Here is a 12605-nt window from a genome sequence, read left to right on the forward strand (position 1 = left end):
TTTGTTTTTACCCTGCCCAGGAGAAGCTTCTTGCATAGATAATTGGAAAGCAAGGCAGGAAGCATGTCTTGTGCTAGTTACTTAACTGCTGAGTTTGTTAAAGAGCATTTATTAAAGGCTCACTATGAACAGACTACATATTAAATTTAATGATGGTAAAGAAAGACACTCAAGCTCCTTTTCTTCAAAAGTGTTACAGTCTAGGGCTTCCCTGGTGGCGCAGTGGTTGAGAGTCCGCCTGCTGATGCAGGGGACACAGGTTCGTGCCCTGGTCCGGGAAGATCTCACGTGCCGCGGAGCGGCTGGGCCCGTGAGCCACGGCCGCTGAGCCTGCACGTCCAGAGACTGTGCTCCTCAATGGGAGAGGCCACAACAGTGAGAGGTCCGCGTACCGCAAAAAAAAAAAAAAAAAAAGTGTTACAGTCTAGTTGAAGAAACCCTTCATGACATTGATACACGAGCTGACGTGAGCCTTATTATGAAAAATCTTATCATGTTGAAAAGATAGGACACAAAGTGCTTAGCTGATAAAAATATGGGCTTTGGGGTTAGTGTGGTTGGGTTGGGATAGAGATTCATGACTTTCTAGCTGTGTGTCTTGGGCAAGTTACTTCAGCATTCTATGCCTCAGTTACTTCATCTGTAAAAGAGTATAAATAAAGAAATCTACATAGAGTAAATAAAATAGTGTCTAAGGTACTTAGAACACTGTCTGGTACACTGAAAACATGAAGTTAATGCAAATTATTATAGATTTAGCACAAATGCTAAAGGGATGTCAAATAAAGAGTTTATTAGAATCGGAGAGGCTTAATCATAGAAACACTTTTGCAGAAAGTGAGTTTTAAAACCAGGATTTCAGATAAAGAATATAGAAGATAAGGTGAAAGATGCTTCCATATTGAAGGAATGACTTATGAAAAGAAAGGAACTGGTTGCATGATGGTGAAAGAAAATGTTGAGGTCAAATGATACTAGGGAATCTAGTGAAAAATGTATCCGATTATTAGGATGTGATGTGATCATGATGCCAAACATACTGAACCTTAGTTTTTCTTTTTGGAAGACGAATATGGTAATAAATGCCTAGGACAGTGAAGAAATTAGTTTCTCTTCTTTTGTAAGTTACTTATAACCAAAGTATGGTATCATGAAAAAGAAATTTTTATCTCAGCTTTTGAACTTATTTGGTCCCCATAATGTAAAAATCTGATATTTGGATACATACATTAAGAAAAATTCAGTTTATGAAAATAATAGATTATATTTGCTAAGTCTTTTCTATGTTCTAGATCCTGGCCATTTATTTCATTTCCTCTGTACAACAGCTCTATCAGGCAGGTACTATTATTACTGTTAATGTTTTATAGATTAGAAAATGAGTTGAGTCAATTTAAGTAATTTGCCCCAAGTCACACAACTAGTAAGTAGCACTCTGAATTCAACCCAGATCTTTCTGACACTGGAGTCAAATTGCACCAAAAGATTAAAAATTCCTCAATGGAAAGGAGCTGAATATTAAAAAGGAATAATTATTAATTGGATGATTTAATTTTATTGCAACTTAAATGAGAGGTTAAAATTGCTCCCTTACCCATTTAACAGGCTGAGCATCTAATGTGTACCAGGCATTGTTCTAGGCATTGAGATTTGAAAGAGAAAAAAACAGACAAAAAACCCTCAGAGAGCTCACCTATTAGTGGGGGAAACTGTCAATAAACACAGTAAGTAGGTTAAATATGTAGTATGATAAGTGCCAAGGGGAAAACATTAAGTAGGAAAGAAACATAGGGATTGTTGAGGGTATGTGTTGTAATTTTAGGTATGGTGGCCATGGAAGGTTTCAGTGTAAAGATGTCATCTGGGGAAGAAGTGAGGGAGAAGGCCATATGGATATTTGGGAAAAGTGTATTCCAGGCAGAAGAAATAGCCAGTGCACAGAGAGATGGTTCCATTGGTGTTTAAAAACAAGTAATGGAGGCTAGGTTTGGTTGGAAAGGATTGAATGAGAAAAAATCATAGAAGGTGAAATCATGGAGGATCTCATAGTTCATGGTAAAGACTTTGGCTTTTACTCTGAGTGAAGAAGGAAATCATTGGGGTTAGAACAGAGGAAGAACATGTTCTGATAACCTCTTTGTAGGACTATTCTGGCTGTGTTCTGTAGCCTGAAGGGAGCCAAAGGCAGAAGCATAGTATAGGTTAGGAGAGATTGCAGTAATCCAGGTGAGAGATGATGGCAGCTTGGGCTACAATAATAACAGTTGAAGTGGCTGGACTCTGGATATTTTTCAAGGTAACTCTGGTAGGATTTACTGCTAGAGTATATGTAGGGGTGAGAGAATGAAAGGAATCAGCAAGGGTGGCATAATATTTATCTAGTGCATTTAATTCAAGGGTTATTTATCTTTAAATGTAGCTATTTGGAACATGTTCAAGAACTCAGAAGTAAGCAAAAATTTCTCTTCAAAGCCACCAAAACAGAGAGCACATAGCCCTAAAGCCAATGTGCTTATAAGAGATTTTTCTTAGTTCCTTTTTTGTTCTTATTTGAGTTATAGTTCAAATAAATATCATCATTTTATTATTTTCAGATCATAAGAAAATAAGAAAGGAAAGAGAAATACTTCTAAATTTAGAAACACATAGTCACCAGAAATAATAGCTGAGACTAAGAACAAAGGTAAAAACAAACAAAACAAAAACATAAAAATCAGACAGGCTGAGGAAGGTTTATACAGAATCTCATGTTTCTCACTGCCTTAGAAGCCCCTCTTAAAATAGAAAAGGGAGTTTTAAATGATTATCGTGTCATTAAAATCAGGTTACATTATGTTTTTATCTTTTAGTCTAGGAAGCAGAGAGGTAAAATTATAGAGTTTGCCTCTAAAATGATGAAATGTGTTGGAATTCCTTACCCTTATCTGTTTCTAGGGTGAGCACAGTGAATTCTGATAGATATACACAGCTCTGGTAGTCTCGAATTATGATCTCCTTTCCTTCCCTGGACAGTGGGCTTAACAAACCATAAGACAGTGTAAAGACCCTTTTTTCTTCCCTTTCTTTTAAAACTGGAGCATAGAGCAAGCCCCATTAATGAATTACCTTTTTTTTTTTCTGAGACCCTTGGCACATTTCAAAGTCCTGTAGGTGCTCCCAAAGCTCTCAATAAGCCCCAAAGACCCCTGAAACCAAATTCTTTCAAATATTTCAGCTTTAGGTCAATAACTAGAGTAAAAAGCCACACAAAATTTCAACTCAAGATACTTCTAATTTCAAAGCTTGTCTTTCCAGGACTCTGCAGCTTGCCATCTGTAGTTCTACGTCTCCTGCCAAAGACCATAGGCCATAGTGTTGCACTGTCTGCCCTAAGCAGGGTAGGGAGGAGGACAGGGGCTCTGGCAGCATTTTCTGCCTTGGGCTGGGATGTGGCTTCTTCTTCCTGTTCTTCTTTAGTCAAGCTATCTACACTGCTCTGAATTCATAATATGGGCTTTCGCTGCTTCTCCATATTTCTCCATTTTCTTCTCTGCTTTCTAGAACTCATTTTAAGTAAGCTGGGGCAAGTGAAATAGTAGTGGGTTAACTGCAAACTTCATTTATCTGAAATTCACATATGTGGAATAGCTCATTCTCTGATAACCCTCACAAATGGAGCATTATTGGTTATACAGTGTATATGAAGACATGTTTCACATGATTATTTCTTTCAAATTTAATTTTATCATCGAGAAGTAAATTTTAATCATTTCTAGAGAGAGATGGATTAAAGTAATGACAGAGGAATCTTATTGTGACTCTGAGACACTGCATTTCACAGCGTCACATTTAATGACACATCATTAAAAAAAAAATCCTGACCATGTGAGTCCCAGGGATGAACAGTTTGGAGGATTTTACTGAATTTTAGATAGAGGAAGGTAATGTTGGGTTGATGTACAAATATAGGACTCTAAACCAACTGGACTGCAAATGTAAGAACAACTTCTCCCAGAAAGAAGCCAGGATTTCTCATTCAGGCAAGAGGAAGATCCTGTCACTTTCCTACTGTTGTCTCAGCATTTCTGGCTGAAACACAGAAGTGCAGAGAGGTACAAAACTGTAAGCAAAAATAATAGAGGAAGTACACATGATGAAGCACATGTATTTGCTCTTTAAACCAGCAAGATGTGTTTATCTCTTGACTGGTAGCTGTGCTTTCCAGCATATAATAAAATCTAGCAGAGAATAGGGGGAAGGTGAATGCTATCTGTTAGGGTCTACTTTTACTCTATTCCTGGTATTTTTCCTATATTATTACATTTATTCCTCATAAGAACCCCCAGAGGCAGGTATTATTATGAGCCCTAATGTTTAGATATGGAAATGAGCATCAAGGAGCTTTAAATATTTGCTCAAGGCCATGCAGGCAAATAGTAGAATCAAATTTCCAATTTAGTCTGGGTCCAAAGTCCACAGCTCTTCCGCTGTAGACATGTAGCTCAAACTTACAGGGTTCAATAGTTGTTGAATAAATGACTTAGTGAATAAATAAACTAATATCTTTCACTCTGGCCACTCCAGACAGATCTACCTGAAATGGAGGGGCAGCACAGATCTGTCCTTACTCAAGGTGTAAGAGGCAAGATCCTTAACCTTCTGTATTGTGTCTAAGGACATTCAAGTCTTCTCTCATATTTTCTGAGATATACGTGAAATTGGATTGATCTTCATGTTGTGATGGGGGAAGATGGGATAGAAATAAGAAAGTAACATTTATTAAATGTCTGCTAAATAATAGACAATGGACACTTTTTCTATGTTATTTCATGAAATTCTCTTATAAGCTTTATAAAGAAGCCTTATTGTCCCCATCTTTAGAGATGATAATACAGGCTTTGAGAGGTTAAGGAACTTGTCAAAAATATATATCTGATAAGCATATCAGAATTTGAATTCAGGTCAGTATCACTCCAAGATCTGTACATTGCTGGGTTTTGTTTTTATTTGTTTGTATATTTGATTTACAATATTATATTAGTTTCAAGTGTTCAGTATTGTTATTCAGTATTTTTATAGATTATACTCCATTAAAAGTTATTACAAGATAATGGTTATAAATTCTTTGTTCTGTACAATATATCCTTGCTGCTTATCTATTTTATACATAGTAGTTCATATCTCTTAATACCATACTCCTAATTTGCTCCTGTACTTCCCTTTCCCCTTTGGTAACCACTAGCTTGTCTTCTCTGTCTGTGAATCTGTTTCTGTTTTGCATATACATTTATTTGTATTATTTTTGAGATTCCACATATAAGTGATATCCTACAGTATTTGTCTTTCTCTGTCTGACTTATTTCGCTAAGCATAATATTCTCTAGGTCCAGCCACATTGCTGCAAATGGCAGAATTTTATTCTCTTTTCATGGCTCAGTAATATTCCACTGTATATATATATATTATATCTTCTTTAACCATTCATTTGTTGTTGGGTACTTTGGTTGCTTCCATATCTTGGCTACTGTAAATAGTACCTCTATGAATATTGGGGTGCATATATCTTTTCAAACTAGTGTTTTCATTTTTTTCCAGATATATACGCAGTAGTGGAATTGCTGAATCATATGATAGCGCTGTTTTAGTTTTTTGAGGAACCTCCATACTGTTTTACATAGTGGTTGTACTAATTTATATTCCCACCAAAAGTATACAAGGGTTACCGTTTTTCCAGATCCTCTCCAACATTTGTTATTTGTAGGCTTTTTGATGATAGCCATTCTGACAGCTATGAGGTGATATCTCATTGTAGTTTTGATTTGCATTTCTCTGATAATTAGAGATGTTGCACATCTTTTCATGTGCCTGTTAGCCATTTGTATGTCTTCTTTGGGAAAATATCTATTCAGGTCTTCTGCCTATTTTTTAACTGAGTTGTTTGTTTTTTTGATACTGAGTTGTATAAGCTGTTTACATACATGCTGTTTACCCCATATCACACTGTTCTTAAGTAGGAAACTGAATCTGAATGGATTATATTAATCAGCATTATTTACTTTGAGCTTTGAAGTGCTTTGAATATGTTATATATTAATTCATAATATTATTTCACAATATTAATTCATAGTAGTTGTTAAAACAGAAGGAAGCTTAGACACATTTGACTCAATTACTCTCATTTTGGTTGTGGGATCTCGTACATTAAAACAAAACAAAACAAAAAGACAATCTTCTACCTAAGCCCTGGAATTGTAAGTTATGGTGTAAGTGCTCTGCAAGTGTGTATGTTGTGTCACCATGCTGCTTTTTTAGATAGTATCTCCTTACTCACTTCTTAGCTAAATTTCGCCATTTGTACCAATCCTTCAAAGGCAAGAAAACTTACTGATTTGTTTTGGAAGAGCTGGGCAGAACTGGCAGTCTCTGATTAAAGGCCTAAACCAACTTGGAAAAAAATCACATTATTTTCAATTCACATTTCTGCCTGATAGGCAATGTCTGAAATGTGTCTATGGAGGTAATTACCAGGGAAAATATAGACTAGAAAAACCAAGAAACAGTGGACTATCTTTCCTCCAAAAACCAAAGAAATGAATCAACAGAAAGTAAATCAGTAGAGTCAGCGTACCTTAAATTTTAGGGTTTCCATTTAAGAGACCAGTAAAACTGGAGAAGCATTTTAAAGAGTATGATCAAAAAATTTTTGTGAGATAAATATATATTAAGGAATTCGAAAATGTAAATTTGCCAAGCAGTTTCATTTCTCCAGATGATTCTTATAGATATGTAACTGTTAATGATGATTGTAAATGATATAAGACAATAATAATGAATATTAATGAGGTCTTGTAATATGCTAGACCTATAGTAAGCATTATGCCATTTAAAGCTTAAGTTCTCTCATACTGTCATTCTGAATGGTAACTATAACCAATGTTAAGGTGCAATTGTTCCCTTTAACAGGGCAAGCATCCCTCCTTACTTCCCTTACATCTGTCTGTCTTCACTCATGTATGTTACCTGCCTTGCCTGGGTAGGCATTTCAGCTTTTGAAGCCTGCTCTAAACCTTAAGTACTTTTCACTGCAGCATGCAGGATGACTTTGGCTAAATTGACTTTCCACTTTCTCGCTCAGCTTATGATGTAATGGGACTTACACTGTTATAAGTTGTAAGAACAAAATGTGCTTTTTTTTTTTTAATTTTTTTTAATTTTTAATTTTTTATTTTTTTTAAACATCTTTATTGGGGTATAATTGCTTTACAATGGTGTGTTAGTTTCTGCTTTATAACAAAGTGAATCAGCTATACATATACATATATTCCCATATGTCTTCCCTCTTGCGTCTCCCTCCCTCCCACTCTCCCCATCCCACCCCTCCAGGCTGTCCCAAAGCCCCGAGCTAATATCCCTGTGCCTTGCGGCTGCTTCCCCCTAGCTATCTACCTTACTACGTTTGTTAGTGTGTATATGTCCATGACTCTCTCTCGCCCTGTCAAAACTCACCCTTCCCCCTCCCCATATCCTCAAGTCCGTTCTCCAGTAGGTCTGCGTCTTTATTCCTGTCTTACCCCTAGGTTCTTCATGACATTTTTTCCCCTTAAATTCCATATATATGTGTTAGCATACGGTATTTGTCTTTTTCTTTCTGACTTACTTCACTCTGTATGACAGACTCTAGGTCTATCCATCTCATTACAAATAACTCAATTTCATTTCTTTTTAAGGCTGAGTAATATTCCATTGTGTATATGTGCCACATCTTCTTTATCCATTCGTCTGGTGATGGGCGCTTAGGTTCTTTCCATCTCCAGGCTATTGTAAATAGAGCTGCAATGAACATTTTGGTACATGACTCTTTTTGAATTTTGGTTTTCTCAGGGTATATGCCCAGTAGTGGGATTGCTGGGTCATATGGTAATTCTATTTGTAGTTTTTTAAGGAACCTCCATACTGTTCTCCATAGTGGCTGAACCAATTCACATTCCCACCAGCAGTGCAAGAGTGTCCCCTTTTCTCCACACCCTCTCCAGCATTTATTGTTTATAGATTTTTTGATGATGGCCATTCTGACTGGTGTGAGATGATATCTCGTAGTTTTGATTTGCATTTCTCTAATGATTAATGATATTGAGCATTCTTTCATGTGTTTGTTGGCAGTCTATATATCTTCTTTGGAGAAATGTCTATTTAGGTCTTCTGCCCATTTTTGGATGGGGTTGTTTGTTTTTTTGTTATTGAGCTGCATGAGCTGCTTGTAAATTTTGGAGATTAATCCTTTGTCAGTTGCTTCATTTGCAAATGTTTTCTCCCTTTCTGAGGGTTGTCTTTTGGTCTTGATTATGGTTTCCTTTGCTGTGCAAAAGCTTTGGAGTTTCATTAGGTCCCATTTGTTTATTTTTGTTTTTATTTCCATTACTCTAGGAGGTGGGTCAGAAAGGATCTTGCTGTGATTTATGTCATAGAGTGTTCTTCCTATGTTTTCCTCTAAGAGTTTGATAGTTTCTGGCCTTACATTTAGGTCTTTAATCCATTTTGAGCTTATTTTTGTGTATGGTGTTAGGGAGTGATCTTATCTCATACTTTTACATGTACCTGTCCAGTTTCCCCAGCACCATTTATTGAAGAGGCTGTCCTTTCTCCACTGTACATTCCTGCCTCCTTTATCAAAGATAAGGTGTCCATATGTGCGTGGGTTTATCTCTGGGCTTTCTTTCCTGTTCCACTGATCTATCTTTCTGTTTCTGTGCCAGTACCATACTGTCTTGATTACTGTTGCTTTGTAGTATAGTCTGAAGTCAGGGAGCCTGATTCCTCCAGCTCCGTTTTTCGTTCTCAAGATTGCTTTGGCTATTCGGGGTCTTTTGTGTTTCCATACAAATTGCGAAATTTTTTGTTCTAGTTCTGTGAAAAATGCCAGTGGTAGTTTGATAGAGATTGCATTGAATCTGTAGATTGCTTTGGGGAGTAGAGTCATTTTCACAATGTTGATTCTTCCCATCCAAGAACATGGTATATCTCTCCATCTATTTGTATCATCTTTAATTTCTTTCATCAGTGTCTTATAATTTTCTGCATACAGGTCTTTCGTATCCTTAGGTAGGTTTATTCCTAGATATTTTATTCTTTTTGTTGCAATGGTAAATGGGAGTGTTTTCTTGATTTCACCTTCAGATTTTTCATCATTAGTATATAGGAATGCCAGAGATTTCTGTGCATTAATTTTGTATCCTGCTACTTTACCAAATTCATTGATTAGCTCTAGTAGTTTTCTGGTAGCATCTTTAGGATTCTCTATGTATAGTATCATGTCATCTGCAAACAGTGACAGCTTTACTTCTTCTTGTCCGATTTGGATTCCTTTTATTTCCTTTTCTTCTCTGATTGCTGTGGCTAAAACTTCCAAAACTATGTTGAATAAGAGTGGTGAGAGTGGGCAACCTTGTCTTGTTCCTGATCTTAGTGGAAATGCTTTCAGTTTTTCACCATTGAGGATGATGTTTGCTGTGGGCTTGTCATATATGGCCTTTATTATGTTGAGGAAAGTTCCCTCTATGCCTACTTTCTGCAGGGTTTTTATCATAAATGGGTGTTGAATTTTGTCGAAAGCTTTCTCTGCATCTATTGAGATGATCATATGGTTTTTCTCCTTCAATTTGTTAATATGGTTTATCACATTGATAGATTTGCGTATATTGAAGAATCCTTGCATTCCTGGAATAAACCCCACTTGATCATGGTGTATGATCCTTTTAATGTGCTGTTGGATTCTGTTTGCTAGTATTTTGTTGAGGATTTTTGCATCTATGTTCATCAGTGATATTGGCCTGTAGTTTTCTTTCTTTGTGACATCCTTGTCTGGTTTTGGTATCAAGGTGATGGTGGCCTCGTAGAAGGAATTTGGGAGTGTTCCTCCCTCTGCTATATTTCGGAAGAGTTCGAGAAGGATAGGTGTTAGCTCTTCTCTAAACGTTTGATAGAATTCACCTGTGAAGCCATCTGGTCCTGGGCTTTTGTTTGTTGGAAGATTTTTCATCACAGTTTCAATTTCAGTGCTTGTGATTGGTCTGTTCATATTTTCTATTTCTTCCTGATTCAGTCTTGGCAGGTTGTGCATTTCTAAGAATTTGTCCATTTCTTCCAGATTGTCCATTTTATTGGCATAGAGTTGCTTGTAGTAATCTCTCATGATTTTTTTTATTTCTGCAGTGTCAGTTGTTACTTCTCCTTTCTCATTTCTAATTCTATTGATTTGAGTCTTCTCCCTTTTTTTCTTGATGAGTCTGGCTAGTGGTTTATCTATTTTGTTTATCTTCTCAAAGAACCAGCTTTTAGTTTTATTGATCTTTGCTATCGTTTCCTTCATTTCTTTTTCATTTATTTCTGATCTGATTTTTATGATTTCTTTCCTTCTGCTAGCTTTGGGGCTTTTTTGTTCTTCTTTCTCTAATTGCTTGAGGTGCAAGGTTAGGTTGTTTATTCGAGATGTTTCCTGCTTCTTAAGGTGGGCTTGTATTGCTATAAACTTCCCCCTTAGAACTGCTTTTGCTGCATCCCATAGGTTTTGGGTCGTTGTGTCTCCATTGTCATTTGTTTCTAGGTATTTTTTTATTTCCTCTTTGATTTCTTCAGTGATCACTTCATTATTAAGTAGTGTATTGTTTAGCCTCCATGTGTTTGTATATTTTACAGATCTTTTCCTGTAATTGATATCTAGTCTCATGGCATTGTGGTCAGAAAAGATACTTGATACAATTTCAATTTTCTTAAATTTACCAAGGCTTGATTTGTGACCCAAGATATGATCTATCCTGGAGAATGTTCCATGAGCACTTGAGAAAAATGTGTATTCTGTTGTTTTTGGATGGAATGTCCTATAAATATCAATTAAGTCCATCTTGTTTAATGTATCATTTAAAGCTTGTGTTTCCTTATTTATTTTCATTTTGGATGACCTGTCCATGGGTGAAAGTGGGGTGTTAAAGTCCACTACTATGAATGTGTTACTGTCGATCTCCCCTTTTATGGCTGTTAGTATTTGCCTTATGTATTGAGGTGCTCCTATGTTGGGTGCATAAATATTTACAATTGTTATATCTTCTTCTTGGATGAATCCCTTGATCATTATGTAGTGTCCTCTTTGTCTCTTTTAATAGTCCTTATTTTAAAGTCTATTTTGTCTGATATGAGAATTGCTACTCCAGCTTTCTTTTGGTTTCCATTTGCATGGAATATCTTTTTCCATCCCCTTACTTTCAGTCTGTATGTGTCTCTAGGTCTGAAGTGGGTCTCTTGTAGACAGCATATATAAGGGTCTTGTTTTTGTATCCATTCAGCCAATCTGTGTCTTTTGGTGGGAGCATTTAGTCCATTTACATTTAAGGTAATTATCGATATGTATGTTCCTATTCCCATTTTCTAAATTGTTTTGGGTTCGTTATTATAGGTCTTTTCCTTCTCTTGTGTTTCTTGTCTAGAGAAGTTCCTTTAGCATTTGTTGTAAAGCTGGTTTGGTGGTGCTGAACTCTCTCAGCTTTTGCTTGTCTGTAAAGGTTTTAATTTCTCCATCAAATCTGAATGAGATCTTTGCTGGGTAGAGTAGTCTTGGTTGCAGGTTTTTCTCCTTCATCACTTTCAGTATGTCCTGCCACTCCCTTCTGGCTTGTAGGGTTTCTGCTGAGAGATCAGCTGTTAATCTTGGGATTCCCTTGTGTGTTATTTGTTGTTTTTCCCTTGCTGCTTTTAATATGCTTTCTTTGTATTTAATTTTTGACAGTTTGATTAATATGTGTTTTGGCGTATTTCTCCTTGTATTTATCTTATATGGGACTCTCTGTGCTTCCTGGACTTGATTAACTATTTCCTTTCCCATATTAGGGAAGTTTTCAACTATAATCTCTTCAAATATTTTCTCAGTCCCTTTCTTTTTCTCTTCTTCTTCTGGAACCCCTATAATTCGAATGTTGTTGCATTTAATGTTGTCCCAGAGGTCTCTGAGACTGTCCTCAGTTCTTTTCGTTCTTTTTTCTTTATTCTGCTCTGCAGTAGTTATTTCCACTATTTTATCTTCTAGGTCACGTATGCATTCTTCTGCCTCAGTTATTCCACTATTGATCCCATCTAGAGTACTTTTAATTTCATTTATTGCATTGTTCATCGTTGCTTGTTTCATCTTTATTTCTTCTGTTCCTTGTTAACTGTTTCTTGCATTTTGTTCATTCTATTTCCAAGATTACGGATCATCCTTACTATCATTATTCTGAATTCTTTTTCAGGTAGACTGCCTATTTCCTCTTCATTTGTTAGGTCTGGTGGGTTTTTATCTTGCTCCTTCATCTGCTGTGTGTTTTTCTGTCTTCTCATTTTCCTTATCTTACTGTGTTTGGGGTCTCCTTTTTGCAGGCTGCACGTTCGTAGTTCCCATTGTTTTTGATGTCTGTCTCCAGTGGCTAAGGTTGTTTCAGTGGGTTGTGTAGGCTTCCTGGTGGAAGGGACTAGTGCCTGTGTTGTGCTGGATGAGGCTGGATCTTGTCTCTCTAGTGGGCAGGTTCACGTCTGGTGGTGTGTTTTGGGGTGTCTGTGGCCTTATTATGATTTTAGGCAGCCTCTCTGCTAATGGGTGGGGT

Source organism: Phocoena phocoena, chromosome 5 (assembly GCF_963924675.1).
Source record: "Phocoena phocoena chromosome 5, mPhoPho1.1, whole genome shotgun sequence".
Classification (NCBI taxonomy): Eukaryota; Metazoa; Chordata; class Mammalia; order Artiodactyla; family Phocoenidae; genus Phocoena; species Phocoena phocoena.